This window comes from Mustelus asterias, chromosome 1, assembly GCF_964213995.1.
Source record: "Mustelus asterias chromosome 1, sMusAst1.hap1.1, whole genome shotgun sequence".
NCBI classification, from domain to species: domain Eukaryota; kingdom Metazoa; phylum Chordata; class Chondrichthyes; order Carcharhiniformes; family Triakidae; genus Mustelus; species Mustelus asterias.
The window spans coordinates 44,289,442-44,306,955 of record NC_135801.1 but is presented as its reverse complement, the minus strand read 5'-3'; the positions used below and the strand labels follow the sequence as shown (position 1 = coordinate 44,306,955).

The 17,514-nt window shown below is 47.3% G+C and overlaps 1 non-coding gene and 1 pseudogene across 1 annotated transcript; one reads left to right on the top strand and one right to left on the bottom strand.

Moving 5' to 3' along the window:
- The first annotated feature begins 6,498 nt into the window (after positions 1–6,498).
- trnaq-cug (transfer RNA glutamine (anticodon CUG)) lies at positions 6,499–6,570 on the top strand. Its single transcript has one exon. It is a non-coding gene; the product is annotated as a tRNA-Gln (tRNA).
- Positions 6,571–15,274: 8,704 nt separating this feature from the next.
- On the bottom strand, positions 15,275–15,494 carry LOC144501614 (U2 spliceosomal RNA; annotated as a pseudogene).
- Positions 15,495–17,514: the final 2,020 nt, after the last annotated feature.

Below are 17,514 nucleotides of genomic sequence, written 5' to 3'. Positions count from 1 at the left end.
GTGGGTTTCCTCCGGGTGCTCCGATTTCCTCCCACAGTCCAAAGATGTGTGGATTAGCTAGATTAGCCATGCTAAATTGCCCCTTAGCATCAGGTGGATTAGCAGGGTAAATACATGCAGTTGCAGGGATAGGACCTGGGTGGGAATGCTGTCAGTGCAGGCCCAATGGGCCGAATGGCCTCCTTTTGCACTATTATGATTCTATGATTATATGATTCTATTCTAATGCATGGCTATCTGGGGGGGGGGTGGGATGTTGAGGATTGATCAACACCTAGCCGCTGCACCACAGAGATAAGGGAGGAGGTTAGAGTGAAAGATGGATAACATTGCTAACTGGCTCTTAATCCCTATTCCATGTCCTCACAGATAGAAGATGGATTTTGGATTGGAAACATTCCATATAGCAATGGTTCTGATTGGTAGCGCCAAGGCATGCAGGAGGTTGTGAGGGCCAGCCCAAGCATTACCCAGCACTACAAAGCCAGGTCCAGAAGATCAGTGGGCTGCTGCAGAGGCTCAGGTGCTGGCTGCCCAACAGACCGAGGAGGGGGCAAGGAGATAGTAGGACCATAGATCTGTGGTCTACAGGAGGCTCTGGCATTTTAAGGAGCTGCTGGACTACATGTGCTGCAGAAGACTGTGCCCGTAAAGGGAGACAGTGCAGTGTGGCACCTGTGCCAGGTTCTCAATTACCTGACAATGAGAGGAGGAGGAGGACACCCCCTCCTGGTGGTTGAAAAGGTCACCATTGCCCTCAACTTCTTTTCCACTGGACCTTCCAGGGCACGAGCAGGGACCTTTGTGTGATCGCTCAATCATCCGTGCGTAGGTGCATTCATCAGGTCATGCACGACCTGAATGCCTGGGTATGAGATTACATCAGCCTCAACCTGGACCAGGCCCATCAGGATGCCCGGACTGTAAGATCATCGGGATGGTCCAGGTCCAGGGGGCAATTGATGGCGCACATGTCACCCACATGAGCACCATCTTGTCATGGAGTGCGCAACAGAAAAGGATTCCACTCCTTAAGCAGACAGCTGGTATGCAACCACCAGCTGAATATCATGCACACCTGTGTCCATTATCCTGGGAGCTTGCATGACACCAACATCCTGGCAAACCTGGAAGTACCTAGTACCTTCAACAGTCACTCCCGACAGAGGGGCTGGCTAGTGTGGGACAAGGGTTACTCGTTGAGGTCATAGCTAATGATACCTGTGCAGAGGCTCCAGACAGAGGCAGAGAACCATTACAATGAGGCCCACACTACCATCAGGAATGTCATCGAGTGGAGCATAGGCCTTCTCAAGATGCGGTTCAGATGTCTGGACTGGTCTGTGGGGCTCTGTATACAACCCAGGGAAGGTCACAAAGATTGTGGTCACTTACTGCTCCACAATCTTTCACAACAGCGCGGCAACATGGTGGAGGAGGAGGTGGAGGAACAGGCGGTCCCTGAGGAGGAGTATCAGGAGGAGGAGCTGGAAGATGCCAAGGAGGATCCCAAGGAGGACCCAGAGGACACTTGTCAGACGTGGCCAGGGTGCTACAGGGCTGAAGGTCCAGAGAGATTCTCATTGCCTCCAGATTTGTTACCTGAAGGGAGCCATGTCCAGCAGTTCAATCCCCACCAACCCTCTTATCTTCAGACCTTTCATGTGTTTCACAGTTGCCCTCTTCCTCTGAAACACCACCCCTTTGCCCTCAATCAATGTCCTCTTACACCTTCCTTCCACTCATGTCCTCCCAGCCTTTGACCTCCACAAAAGCGTTTGGCAAACGGAGACCTGGTGATGAGAACCCACGGGGGCACAAAGATAAGTACAGCCCTTGGGAAGAGAAGGTGAAGCCTGGGCAGTGTCCTGGGAGTGCTTCCTAGCACTGTTATGCACAGTGCAGGGTAGTGAGTGCTTCTGATAGTGAGGTCCGTGGGTGGGGTTCCTTTGGGGGAAGGGACATGTTCATATTGGAGTTCCCCATGTTCATGGGTGGGAAATCCTTGAGGGGGAAGGTGCATGGGGTTTCCCTGTGTTCATTGGAAGGGGATTCCCTATGTCCCTAATGGGGGGAGAGAGTATTCTCCATGTCCATGAGCATCTTTGCTTTTATTTTTGTTAGATTAGGTCATCCTTTTAAAAGGACACCCCAACATTTTGAAGTCCGTGGTTGCTGGCAGGGTGTGGTACCATTCAGAACCTGCCCTGTCAGTGTAACATTGTGGGACTCACCTCCAGCATTTTTTAAAATCAAGTGTCAAAAAATATGGCGGGAAAAGCCAGGAGTGGAGTTGGCTGACAGCATAGTTAGTCAAAAAAATAGAAAATTCTGCCCAAGATCTACTCCATTGGGTTTTTAGTTGATGATTAAATTCAGTACCTCACAAATCTAGTGGAAAACAATGACTGCTATTGTAGAGGCTGCTGTGTAGCTAGCTAGAGAGGAGCTGCTGAAAGGTCCTGGTTTACAATCTGTGGGAGCTTCTCATAGAAGAGAGACAAAAAATCCCTACAGTGCAGAAGGAGACAGTTCGGCCCATTGAGTCTGCACTGGCAACAACCCCACCCAGTCCCTGCAACCCCATGTATTTACTTTGTTAATCTCCCAACACTAAGTAGCAATTTAGCATGGCCAATCCACCTAACCCGCACATCTTTGGACTGTGGGAGGAAACTGGAGCACCCTGAGGAAACCCATGTAGACACGGGGAGAAGGTGCAAACTCCACACAGACAGTCACCCAAGCCGGGAATCGAACCCAGGTCCCTGGCGTTGTGTGGCAGCAGTGCTAACCACTGTACCACCCGAGCTGTCTCATTATTACAGCTCAACAGCAAGCTAAATACAGCAGGAAACTTTCCTCTGTTTGGTATTTGTACCACTAAAGACTTAGAATACTTCTATGATCTATTATTCTTTCCCCATTTTTTCTTCATTCTGTCAAGGGATGTGAGCTCCGCTGGCAATACCAGCATTTAATGTTGCCCATCCCTAATTGCCCTTAAGGATGTGGTGGCTAATATATAGTTACATGAGGAAAGGTTCCAAACAAAGCAATTGTAATATGAAACATGTCAAAACTATTAAATAAGTGACAAACCAATAATATGATCTGACAACATTTTTAATAAGTAATAAATCTACTAAAGTCTTAATAATTTGGTAAGGGGATAATTTGTCATTTAGTGCTTATAAACACACTACATGACCCCCATCCCTCCCATACCAGAGCTCTAGTTTTTACCTGCGCATTAAGCATCACTCAGAAAAACTCAGTGAGGATAATTGGATGACAGATTGCACACCTATAATGGAACCCATTTGCTTTTATTTGATGCAGTGTCCCTTTATGGAGCTGCTCTTCTCGTTTGTTCCTCAATTTGTTCAATTTATTTGTTGTCTACATGGACATTAGTAAGGCATTTGACAAGATCCCTCATGGCAAGCTGGTACAAAAGGTGAAGTCTCATGGGATTCGGGGTGGGCTGACTAGATGGATACAGAACTGGCTTGGCCATAGAAGTGGAGATACCGGCGTTGGACTGGGGTAAACACAGTAAGAAGTCTCACAACACCAGATTAAAGTCAAAAAAGGTCTGTGTCGATATGCGCAATCTTCTTGGAGATCCTCTCCACTTGGAGCCGGCAGTAACCTGGTGTTGTGAGACTTCTTACTTGGTCATAGAAGACAGAGAGTAGCGGTGGAAGGTGCTTTTCAGAATGGAAATCAGTAACTAATGGTGTTCCACAGGGATCAGTGCTAGAACCTTTGTTGTTTGTAATACATATAAATGATCTGGAGGAAAATGTAAGTGGTCTGATTAGTAAAATTGCGGTTGACACAAAAGTTGCAGATAGTGACAAGGACTGTCAAAGGATAAAGCAGCATATAGATAGATTGCAGACTTGGGCAGAGGAATGGCAGATGGAGTTTAATCCAGACAAATGCGAAGTGACGTATTTTGCAAGATCAAATTCAGGTGCAAATTATACAGTAAATAGCAGAACCCTTAGGAGCATTGACATACAGAGGGATCTGGGCGTGCAGGTCCATGGATCACTGAAAGTGGCAACACAGATGGATAAGGTGGTCCAGAAGGCATACAGCATGCTTGCCTTCATTGGCCATGGCAGAGTATAAAAGTTGGCAAAGTTATTTTACAGCTGTACAAAGCTTTAGTTGAGCCACATTTGGAATATTGCATGCAGTTCGGGTGGCCGCGCTACCAGAAGAACGTGGATGTTTTGGAAAGAGTGCAGAGAAGGTTTACTAGGATGTTGCCTGGTCTGGAGGGTTTTAGGTATGAGGGAAGCGGATACGGTAGTGACTTTTAAGGGGCGTCTTGACAAGTACATGAATGAGATTGGAATAGAGGCATATGGTCCCTGGAAGCGTAGGGGGTTTTAGTTAAGTCAGGCAGCAGGGTCGGTGCAGGTTTGGAGGGCCGAAGGGCCTGTTCCTGTGCTGTAATTTTCTTTGTTCTTTGTTCTTTGAGAGATTAAATAAACTCAGATTGTTTTCACTGGAAAGACGGAGGCTGAGGGGTGACGTGATAGAAGTCTGCAAAAGTATGAGAGGCATAGAGATCATGGATAGTCAAAGGCTTTTCCCATGGTGGAAGAGTCAACTTCAAGAGGGCACAGGTTTAAGGTGCGTTTAGGGGAGAAGTGCGGGAAAAAATTTTCACACCGAGGATGGTGGGTGCCTGGAACACATTGCCAGTGGAGGTGGCGAAAGCAGATATGGTAGCAACGTTCAAGGTGTATCTTGATAGACACATGAATGGGAGGTGAACAGAGGGATAGTAACCACATATTTGTGCAGGCTTGGTGGGCCGAAGGGCTTTCTCCCATGCTGTATTGTTCTTTGTTCTTAATTGGTTTAACCAAAATAGTATATTGGACCCCACCCAATCTTCCTTCAGTTCTACCCAAATTCTAAAGATAAAATTCTACTCTTGTAGTTCCAATTTCATCTTATTTCTTTATTCCAACACTGTGGCTGGGATATTCTGATGCTGCTATGGCGGGACACTCTGCAGGAGATGAGGCAGGCCAGTCAAAATTCTATTGACTTCCAGAGGACTGGATGATCCCAGTAGCAGGTGGAGGCGAAATATCCCATCTAGTGGTATTACAAGTCATTCTCCATAATAACTTTTCTCTCCAGTGCTGAAAGTCTGTTTTTAGATCCAGCCCCCTTCACCCCGTTCAATACCTATTCTGATTATAGCTCAATATCTATGTGTGCCAGCCTGCTTTCCCACAGACAAGCCAATTCCCTGTTTGTGTGTTCTTCTTTTCCTGCTATTTATCTGTTCATTTTACTTTCTGTGTATCCTCTTGTCTGACTATTTCTGCCTGGAATCTCATCATTTGGTTCAATGATGTTTTTGTATAACCACAAGTGACATTTTGAAATGTACTTTTGAATTGATCTTCTGCTGCACCAGACAAAATTATGAAATATCAATATGTTCTACTTATTTATCACCTTAATTTACTGTATTATTGCAATTGGGGAGACAAGATCAAGTTCATCATTCGGATCAAGCACATGAAAAAGCAAGAGGGTTACGGCATCTGGGTGAGAGAAGAGTCAGGAAGTAGGAGAAGGGGTGGGAGATGAGAGAAGGCTGGGAGGGAGAGAGGACAGGATGATAAGGGAAGAGATGGAGAGATGAGAGGAGGGGAATGAAAAGAAGTAGATGTGGGAGGACACAGGAAGAAGAATAGATGATGGGAGGATGGGAATGGAAAAAATGCAGTGAGTAGAGATTGGAAGAAAAGGGGCTAATGCAGACAGTCAATCATATAACGTGCTGAGCCAGGATGCATTTCATAGCGAAGTGAAGTTTCATAGTGAAGTGGAGTCATAGGATGTTTACAGCACAGAAAGAGGCCACTTGTGTATGCATTAACTGGGAAACAAAACACTTAACCTAATCCCACTTTCCAGCATTTGGTCTTGCAGGTTTTGACACTTCAAGAGAATATCAAGACACAGTTTACATTAATTGAGGGTTTCTGCCTTGACTACACCCACAACTCATTGGGTGAAAATATTTCATAAAATCTCTACCGTGCAGAAGGAGGCCATTTGGCCCATCAAGCCCCCACCGACGGCAATTCCACCCAGGCCCTATCCCTACAACCTTATGTATTTACCCCGCTAATCCCACTGACACTAAGGGGCAATTTAGTATGGCCTAATCTGCACACCTTTGACTGTAGGAGGAAACAGGAGCACCCGAGGAAACCCACGCAGACATGGGGAGAATGTGCAAACTCGACACACACAGTCACCCGAGGGCAGAATTGAACGTGGGTTCCTGGTGTTGTGAGACAGCAGTGCTAACCACTGTGTCACCATGCTGCCCTGATTTCTCCTCATCTCCTCTCTAAATCTTATATCAATCACTTTAAATCTATACCTGCAATCACTGACCTCTCTGCTAAGTTAAATTGGCTCTTCCCATCCTTCTCACAATTTAGTGGTTCCGTGGTGTAATGGTTAGCACTCTGGACTCTGAATCCAGCGATCCTAGTTCAAATCTTGGCGGAACCTTTATTCTGGAGCCGGCATTGACCAGTAATGGGGCAGTGGGATATCAGCGGGGTGGCCCGAGTGGCCGATTTGTGAATGCTTTCCACACCTGGGCGCACATTAATATTGGGGCGGCACGGTAGCACAGTGGTTAGCACTGCTGCTTCACAGCTCCAGGGTCCCGGGTTCGATTCCCGGCTCGGGTCACTGTCTGTGTGGAGTTTGCACATTCTCCTCGTGTCTGCGTGGGTTTCCTCCGGGTGCTCCGTTTTCCTCCCACAGTCCAAAGATGTGCAGGTTAGGTTGATTGGCCAGGTTAAAAATTGCCCCTTAGAGTCCTGGGATGTGTAGGTTAGAGGGATTAGCGGGTAAATATGTGGGGGTAGGGCCTGGGTGGGATTGTGGTCGGTGCAGACTCGATGGGCCGAATGGCCTCCTTCTGCACTGTAGGGTTTCTATGATTTCTATGATTTTTACATGTCAATCAAATTTCTCCTCAGTCTCCTCTGTTCCAAGAAGAACAATCCCAGCCAATTTAAACTTTCCTCATAGCTATAACTTTTCAGCCCTGGAAACATCCTCATGAATCTCTTCTGTATCTTCTCTAATGCAATTACATCCTTTCTGGAAGGAAGTGACCAGGACTACACACACTATTGAAGTTGTGGCCAAACTAATTATTTATACAGTTCCAACATAACCTCCTTGCCCTTATATTCTATATCTCGCCCAATAGAACCATATAACCAGCATACAGCATAGAAGGGGATCATTTGGCCCATCTTGTCCATGCCAACCTAAAGACACCCAGATGCCCTTTGAATTCCATTTTCCTGCACATGGCCCATAGCCCTGCAACCAACAGCACTTAAGGTGCAGATCCAGGTACTTTTTAAATGAGTTTAGGGTCTCTGCTTCCACCATCAACTCAGGCAGTGGATTCCAGACATTTACCACTCTATGCATAAAAATATTTTTCCTTATGTCGCCTCTAATCCTTCTGTCACTTAACCTCTCAGCCAAGGGAAACAGGGTCCTCCTGTCCACTCTCTCCCTCACAATTTTGTGTACCTCAATCACGTCACCCCTCAGGGAAGCACAGTGGCACAGTGGTTAGCACTGCTGCCTCACAGCGCTAGGGACCCAAGTTCGATTCCCAGCCTGGGTCGCTGTGTGGAGTTTGCACATTCTCCCCATGCCTGCATAGGTTTCCTCCGGGTGCTCTGGTTTCCTCCCACAGTCCAAAGATGTGCATGTTAGGTGGATTGGCCATGCTAAATTGCCCCTTGGTGTCAGAGGGACTAGCTAGGGTAAATGGAGTTATGGGGATAGGGGCTAGGGGGATTGTGGTCGGTGCAGATGCAATGGGCTGAATGGCCTCCTTCTGCACTGTCGGATTCTATGATTCTCAGCCTTCTCTGTTCCAAGGAAAGCAACCCAACCTACCCAATATTTCCTCGTAGCTGCAGTCCTCCACCCCGGCAACATTCTAGTAAATCTTCTCTGCACTCTCTCCAGAGCAATTACACCCTTCCTGTAATGTGGTGACCAGAACTGCACACAATATTCCAGTTTGTGGCCTCCCAGTGTCTTATACAGTTTCACCATTATATTCCTACTTTTATATTCTATATCTCTGCCAATAAAGGAGAGGATTCCATGTGCCTATTTACAACATTATCTACCTGTACCTTCAGGGACCTTTGCATTTGTACACCAAGATCTCTCACTTTATCTACCCCTCTTAGTATATTCCCGTTTATTGTATGTTCCCTTTTACTGTTTGACCTCCCCAAATGCATTACCTCACACTTATCAGAGTTGAACTCCACCTGGCACTTTCCTGCCCACTCTACCAACCTATCTATATCATTTTGGAGCTTACAGCTTTCCTCTACACTATCCACTACACAGCCAACTTTTGTATCGTCTGAAAATTTCCCTATTACATCCACCATGTTCAAGTCCAAATTGTTAATACATTAGAAAACAGCAGGGGCCCCAACATCAAGTCCTGCGGAACACCACATGAAACAACTTTCTATTGGCAAGGGCGGCCATCGACATTACCCTTTATATCCTGTTACTAAGCCAACTTTGGATTCAATTCACCACATTATCCCACGGACATTTACTTTTTGACCAACCTGTCATGTGGGACCTTGTCAAATGCCTTACACGAATCCATGTAGACAACATCCACTGCACTTACAGATTACTACCTTTGAGGTCCTGCATTTTAATTATCTATGTGCAGCATGACCATTGGCTGTTCACCCTCCCTCTCCAGGATGTGTTGCAGCTGCTCAGTATTATCCCTTGCATGAGGGAGGCAGCATACCATCCTGGATTCATGTCTATGGCTACAGAAGCACCTGTCTGTACCCCTTACTATTGAATACCCTATAACCTTAGCACTGCTGTTCATTTTCTCCTCTTCTGTGCAGCAGAACCACCCATGGTGGTGCCATGAACTTGGCTGTTGCTGTTTTCCTCTCAGAGGCCTTCCCCAACAGTATCCAAAGCTGCATATTTGTTTGAGAGGGGGTGATCCTTCTACCATATCAAACTCTTCACAGCCAAAATTGTTTCTTTGACCAAACTTTTTGTCCCTTCTCTACCTTGTCTGGAAACCCTGTAACCAGGAGCTTGGAGCTGCCATTCTTTTCCCTTCTTAAGCATGTTTCTGTAATATCATATAATATAATGTCATATTTCTACCCGTGCCCTTAGCTTATCTGCTTTAATTGCCATACTCCTTGCATTAAAGTAGATACCTTTAAGCACTGCCAAACTTTTTAAAAACAACTCTAATTTTGTTTTGTTTGCCTGCCACACTCACCCACTAATTTTTTATCTTCCATTTTCAATTGTGATCTTGTTCCAACCAAATCGACCTCAGGTCCCCAGGCCCTGTCAAACTAGTTTAAACTCTCCCAGCAATGTTGGCTATGTTCAGGTGAACCAGTCTGACCTGTCCCATCTTCTCCAGAACTGGTCTCATGTTTGCAAGACTCTCTCTCTGTGTGAATGTAAAACTCTCTGCTTATATCCAGAGCCACTGATGACTCACTAATGGAGGGGGGAGGATGTGGGGTGGGGGGGGGGGGGGGAATGGGGGATGGGGGGATATGGGGGAGATGGGGAGTAGGTGAGATGGGGGAATTGGGGGATGGAGGGATTGGGGGGATGGAGGTGAGGGATGGGGGCATTGAAAAATGGGACAGAACAAGAAGTGAGGGGAGAGGGAAGGATATGATGAAGGTAAAAGTGAAGAAGAGGAAGTCAAAGGAAACACGGTTAGATGATTGGAGAACAGGAATAAATGAGAAAGGGTTCAGTGACATTGTCGCAGGATAAATTTCTTCTTATGAGAAGAGGACAGCTACTAAGGAAAACAGCCCACTTCCATAGCTTCGGGGAAGGAGGTAAACATCCTTCATTTAAAGCCTTGACTCAGGTTGTGATGCGCGATTAATTCACACGGGAGGCTAGAACGTACCCGGGAATAAAGGCTTTTATTCACGACAAATAGGAGCACACTACTTAACAATATTATCCCAGACTAAAGACTACTAGGAAGTAGCAGTGACCTTTATAACCCTGCAAGAAGGCGGAGCCGAATGGAGTGTACCACATAAACAATAATAACAGGTGGAACACCCAAACCCTAACCCCAACAGTAACAAGAGTAACATATGTACAAGTACCCATAGTGGTAACCATCACATTCACCCCTTCTTTAAAAACAAAGGCCGGTGGGGTAAGGAGACAATACGAACTGTCCACATGTTCTCAAGTTCAGCCGTTTCGGGGGTCCGCACCGTCTCTGCGACCTCCGCAGCACTGGCTCCAGTGCCGGTTCTGGTGACCGTGGTGACGACCCTCTCTCCGAGGTGGTGTCCAGTGACTCCTCCAGTTCCTCTCCCGACTGCCGACCTCGAGGTGGTGACAATCTCCTGGATTCAGGCAAGTTGTACACGGGAGTAAGAGGGTTAAGTTGAGGTCCCGATGCTGCCCGCGCCGTGTCAGGAGGGGAGAGAATGGGCAAAGGAATCCTAACCAGGGGTGCGGGAGTGACGGGGGTTTCCAGGTCCCCTGCAGTCGCTAGATCCCTGATAGAGACCGTGTCCTCTCGCCCGTCAGAATATGCCACATAGGCATATTGAGGGTTGGCGTGGAGGAGATGGACCTGTTCAACCAAAGGGTCGGACTTGCGAGCCCTAACATGCCGCCGCAGGAGGACAGGTCCTGAGTACATCAACCAAGACGGCAGTGAGGTCCCAGAGGAAGACTTCCTAGGGAAGGCAAACATCCGCTCATGTGGGGTAGCGTTGGTTGCCGTACACAGGAGTGAGCGGATAGAATGGAGCGCATCAGGAAGTACCTCTTGCCAACGGGTGACTGGAAGACCCCTAGACCGTAGCGCCAGTAAAACAGCCTTCCAGACTGTAGCGTTTTCTCTCTCGACCTGTCCTGTTACCCCTGGGGCTGTAACTTGTAGTCCTACTTGAGGCAATTCCCTTAGAGAGCAGGTATTGCCTCAAGTCGTCGCTCATAAACGACGAACCCCTATCACTGTGGATATAACCGGGGTAGCCGAACAGGGTAAAAAGACTCCGCAGGACTTTGATGACCGTGGCAGAGGACATGTCAGAACAGGGGATGGCAAAGGGGAATCGGGAATATTCGTCAACAATGTTGAGGAAATACACGTTCCGATCCGTCGAAGGGAGGGGCTCCTTGAAGTCGACATTCAGTCGTTCAAAAGGGCGAGTGGCCTTAATGAGGTGTGCCCCGTCAGGCCGGTAGAAGTGTGGCTTGCACTCTGAACAAACCTGGCAGCATCGAGTTATCGACCTGACATCCTCTATGGAATAGGGCAGATTCCGAGCATTTACAAAATGGAAGAGCCGAGTGATCCCCGGATGGCAGAGATCATTGTGGAGGGCCTGTAACCGGTCCTCCTGCACACTGGCACATGTTCCACGCGACAGGGCATCTGAGGGCTCATTGAGCTTCCCCGGACAGTACATGATATCATAGTTGTAGGTGGAGAGTTCGATTCTCCACCTCAAGATTTTATCATTCTTAATTTTTCCCTTTAACGTGTTGTTGAACATGAAGGCCATGGACCTTTGGTCCGTGAGCAGGGTAAACCGTTTGCCCGCTAAATAATGGCACCAATGCCGTACGGCCTCCACAATGGCCTGAGCCTCTTTCTCCACAGAGGAGTGCCGAATCTCAGGGCCTTGGAGGGTGCGAGAGAAAAAGGCGACGGGCCTGCCCGCCTGGTTAAGTGTGGCGGCCAGGGCGAAATCAGATGCATCACTCTCCACCTGAAAGGGGATGGACTCATCGACAGCATGCATCGTGGCTTTCGCGATGTTGGCTTTTATCCCTTCAAAGGTTAGGCAAGCCTCTGCTATCAGGGGAAAAGAGGTAGATTTTATGAGCGGACGGGCTTTGTCCGCGTAATTGGGGACCCACTGTGCACAGTACGAGAAGAAGCCTAAGCATCTTCTCAGTGCTTTGATGCTAGTGGGTAGGGGAAGTTCAAGGAGGGGACGCATACGGTCTGGATCGGGGCCGATGACCCCGTTTTCCACCACGTATCCGAGGATTGCTAGGCGGTGCTTGCTGAATACGCACTTCCCCTTGTTATAGGTCAGGTTCAGGAGAGTCGCAGTGCGTGAAAACGTCTGGAGGTGGCGTCGTGGTCCTGCTGATCATGGCCGCAGATAGTGACATTGTCCAGGCACGGGAAGGTAGCCCGAAGCCCGTTTTGGTCCACCATTCGGTCCATCTCACGCTGGAAGACCGAGACCCCATGAGTGACGCCGAAAGGGACTCTTAAAAAGTGGTAGAGACGGCCATCCGTCTCAAAGGCCGTGTATGTGCGGTCCTCTGGGCGAATGGGGAGCTGGTGGTAGGCTGACTTCAAGTCGATGGTGGAGAACACCCGGTACTGCGCAATCTGGTTGACCATGTCAGATATGCGCGGGAGAGGATACGCGTCCAGCTGCGTGTACCTATTAATGGTCTGACTATAGTCTATGACCATCCGGGGCTTGTCTCCAGTCTTGACCACCACGACTTGTGCTCTCCATGGGCTAGTGCTAGGTTGAATGATCCCTTCCCTGAGGAGCGGCTGAATCTCAGATCGAATAAAGATCCGATCCTCAGCGCTGTAACGCCTGCTTTTAGTCGCGATGGGTTTGCAGCCGGGCACGAGATTTTCGAATAGGGAAGGCGGGGTAATTTTAAGTGTTGAGAGGCTGCATGTGGAGCGCGCTGGACAATTTGGAGGCTGCTGTTCTCCCACTGAAAGTGGAGGGAGTGGCCCATTGTACTGCAGGGTCACACTCCTCAGGTGGACCATAAAGTCTAGCCCCAGGAGTACCGGAGCGCAAAGGTGCGGTAGCACGAGGAGCCTGAAGTTCTCGTAGACTATGCCCCGCACCGTTAGAGTTACCACACAGCTCCCAAGAACACGGACAGATCGGGACCTCGACGCCATGGAGATTGTCTGCCTGACAGTTTGCACACGGAGAGCACACCGTTTTACTGCATCCGGGTGGATGAAGCTCTCCGTGCTCCCGCTGTCAAACAGGCAATGCGTCAGCTGCCCGTTTACCTCTATGTCCATCATGGACTTGTCGAGTCTGTGAGGCTTGGCCTGGTCCAGGATGATTGATGCCACCGTTGGATCCCGAGCGTAACTGCAGGCAGTTGAGATAGCCGACGACGAGGACCCCTGCTGGTCCCCTGCGGCCGGTGTTGACCAAGGTGTCTGCGCCCATGAATCGCACACGGTCGAGGATGTTGAAAATGGCGGCACCCGCAGGTCGCACGTGGCTGGCGTCGTCGTCATAGGAAATGGCGGCGCCTGTGGATCGCACGTGGCTGAAGACATCAACGAGGCCGGAGACGAGGAGATGGATCCTGGGGAGTCACACGCAGCACTGCTGGGCCTGGAAAGGGTCTTCGCTCGGCACACCTTTCCACAGGCAGAGCAAAACACCATCCTGGCCAGACATCTCTGGCGAGGATGCTTCGCCAAACCGCAGAAAAAGCACCGTGGGCCTCCAGGAGCTGCCGCAGCCGTCAGGTCTGAAGTTGGGAGCATCATCGCGCAGTTCCGAGGAGCCGCCGAGTACAGCTGAGGCGGCGACTGTGCTTGCCACGCTGTTCCCACGTGGTCGGTGGGGTAGGTTTCGAGACTTCTGGAGGCCGTTTCCATTGCGCCGGCCAATTCCACCGTCTTAGCCAGGTCCAGGTTACCCTGCTCTAGCAGCCGCAGGCGGACACAGGATGAGCCGATTCCCGCCACGAACGCGTCCCGAATGAGGTCATTGGTGTATTGAGTAGCCGACACCGCCTTGCAGTTGCAGGCTCTGGCTAGCTGTTGAAGTTCGCGCAGATTTATAAAGAAGGTCAAATGATTAATGTTCAATTTGTGAACTTTCACTCATATGTAATGGACAATTCATCTTTTTAGTTTTTCCCTGGACATCTTTTTGATCTCAGGCTGTTGCCAAAGTATCTGATCAATAAAGGTGATCCCTGTTTCAAGTAGATCCCACGGTGTGTGTGATTGTATGTGCACGGTGGGGTTAGGGAGCAGGGGCACAATTGCATATTATGGCTTGCATATTATCCCTTGCTCAGTAGGAAGGTCAAAGATTATCAATGCTCAGAGGAGAGTAGTGAAGGGTCTTTCTTCACTACATAGGATGCATTGGATATTCACTTTAGTAAGCAGAGATTTATATTCAACTGGGATGATATTGTGCTATTTTGATATAATCTATGTTTAAGGAGGACTACTTTAAGAGACAATGTTTTTCTGTGGAGAGTCGGTTTGTCTGGGAAAACAAACAGCTCAGATGCTGAGAGCAGGATAATAACTCATTGTAGCTAGGAATGTGTTACTTTGTAGAATTAATGGATCTTTTGTTTATTTAAGTTCACCTGGGATTTTAGACTAGGTATGCAGTGTCATGTGAGTTTTTGATTAGGGTTGATTGACAGGGACAGAGTCATGTGGTAGTAGCCAAAGGTAGTAGTAGAGATGGGTACAATTTTGTCTTTTAAAAAGCATTTAGACAGTTACATGGGTAAGGTGGGTATAGAGGGATATGGGCCAAATGCGGGTAATTGGGACTAGCTTCGGGGTTTAGAAAAAGGGCGGCATCGACAAGTTGGGCCGAAGGGCCTATTTCCATGCTGTAAACTTCTATGACTCTATGTGGTTAATGTGAGGAGCTAAGCTTGCAGGGAACAGAAATGTTTAATTGCTGGTGGGGCGTGCTCTAAATGAGTCCGTTCATCTGCATGATGCTGTGGGACCCGCCTCCAGCATTTTTAAAAATTAAGTTTCAGAAAGCATGGCGCGCAAAGCCCACTGTGGAACCAGCTGTCAGCACACCACTTTTCCCACCTGAATTGACACTTAGTTAAAAAATGAGGAAAATTAACTTTAAAAACCAAACCTCATTGATAAGCTGTTTGCTAACTGCCCTATCAAGACTCAACAGGCAGTGGCTGCTGCCAAATGCCTTGTGCTTCATCTTGAGTTCAGACTCTAGATGGGGTTTCTTTTTTTTAAATACTTTTCCAATTCAATCAAATCAAATCCAATTCAGAGTCTCAACAAGTTGAGACATTTCAGATCCAGGCTGACAAGACAGGACGAGCGACCAAACCACCCTGTCCTGGGCCTGATCTACATGAGCCAAGCTGATTGGAGAAGGGGGAGGTTCCTCCTCCAAGACTTGAGCTCATTTGCATCTTAGCCAAAAGGCCGAGATGCCGCTTTAAAAAATTGCTTCATATGAAACATATGAAGCTTCAGTGTAACCCAATGACCCCGACCAAGTGCGGCCGACCATGGGCTGCCGACCATACTACACTTGATCTTAGCCAAAAGGCCGAGAAGCGATGGGGTTTCTTTAGGGTTTGCCTATTCCCCTAAGATTGCTAACATCTATTGCTAAAACCCATTGTTGTTTATTTACAGATATAACTCTACACAAGGTTGTACTTCTGCTTCCCAGCAGATATCTCATTACATTATAGTTACATCAGCAGCAACATCAGTTTCAGGTGCTCCTGATGTTAACCCTTTACATCTCTCCCAAATCTATATCCCAACTGTGCACACTTTCCTACATCTCTCTACAAAATCTCAGACTTCACAGTGTTAGTCTCTGTGGTGCCTTGCCAATCTCCCTGATCTGGTCTTGATTTCATTTTGAGGTTGAGGATGAACTGCACTCTCTCATCATTCAACAGGAATGTCTTCCACCTGGATAGTGGTAGGTTTCTACTTGTTTCTGGCTCATTGTTTCCATCTGGGCAGAGGCAATGGCCTAGTGGTATAATCACTAGACCATTAATCTGGAAACTCAGCTAATAACCTGGGTTCAAATCCTGTCATAGCAGATGGTGATTTGAATTTAAAAGAAAAATACCTGAAATTAAGAATCTGCTGATGGCCATGAAACGATTGTCAGAAGAACCCATCTGGTTCACTAATGTCCTTTAGGGAAGGAAATTTGCTGCCCTTACCTGGTCTGTTCTATATGTGACTCCAGAGCCACAGCAATGTGATTGACTCTCAACTGTCCTCAGGCAACTAGGGATGGGCATTAAATGCTGGTTAGCCAATAACACTCATGTCTCACGAATGAATGAAAAAACAGTCTGGATCTAAATAGGATGTCCAAGTTTCAATTTGGTTTCCTTCCTTTCTTCTGACATTTCCCTGGTCCATCTCAATTCTACAAGATCTCAGCTGTGAAAATCTTTCTATTACAATGCCTTCTTTCTATTGATCTCATTTTGACATTCTCTACCCAGGCTGCGGTCTCATAATTTGGGCCTGAAGTTGAAATTAGTAGCTTGACTGTGTCTTTGTTTTTCCACACACCTCCTAACTTTCTCACAATTATCTGAAGTAATGTTAGGTTGTAGTGTTTCTTGTAGAGCTGGAAGTTGAGTTCACAGTCATCTTTCCACTTGGGTATAGAGGGATATGGGCCAAATGCGGGCAATTGGGATTAGTTTACGGGTTTTAAAAAAGAAAGGGCAACATGGACAAGTTGGGCCGAAGGGCCTGTTTCCGTGCTCTAAACCTCTATGACTCTAATACTGTTTTTTAGGTGTAACGTTCTAGTTAAGAAGGGCTATATTAATAGATTCATTCTTTTTCATCAATTCATTGACTGTTTGAAATCCTCTTTCTACTTTTTTGCTTGATTGCATGAACCATATTCCTGTGCAAAGTTGCAGAACAGCTCATTAGTAAACTGAGGGCCATTGTCTGACACCACAATATCCGGGATGTCATGTGCTGGGACGATTGGGAAGTGGCATAATGGCTGCCTTTGCTGTAGTGCTGTGCCTTTTTACTCACTTCAAACCATCTGGTACAATCAATGACAATGATGAAAACTTTGCCTTTGAACCCAAATAAATCCATTCACAGGCTCTGGGAGTGGCCTTGAAGGAAAAGTAGAGGGTGCCAGTGGTTCGCTCTGCTGTTGGATATTCATTGCACAATAAGGCAATTTGTGATTAACTTTTCAATGAGTGACTGATGCCTGGTCACCAGACTGACTATTGGGCTCTTGCTCAGCATTTTGCTATTCTCAAGTGACCCCAATATATTTTCTGGAGAAAGTCAAGTCAAAATGTTTTAGGAATGACTTGTCATTAAAAACTAAGAAATCATCAATGATTGTGATGTTGTTAGGAATGTACTCTGGCTATTTGTTCTGGCAATACAATTTTATTTTGATGCACTTGTCATCCTGCTGTTGTGCTTGCTTAATGTCTTGTAACCTCTTCTCAGTGGCCGGTAAGTGATAATGTGTGAAGTATATGCTTCCATCTCCTTGATAAAATTTAAACCTTCCAGCTTGACTCTTTCCATATTCTTGATAATGCATCCACTGTTGT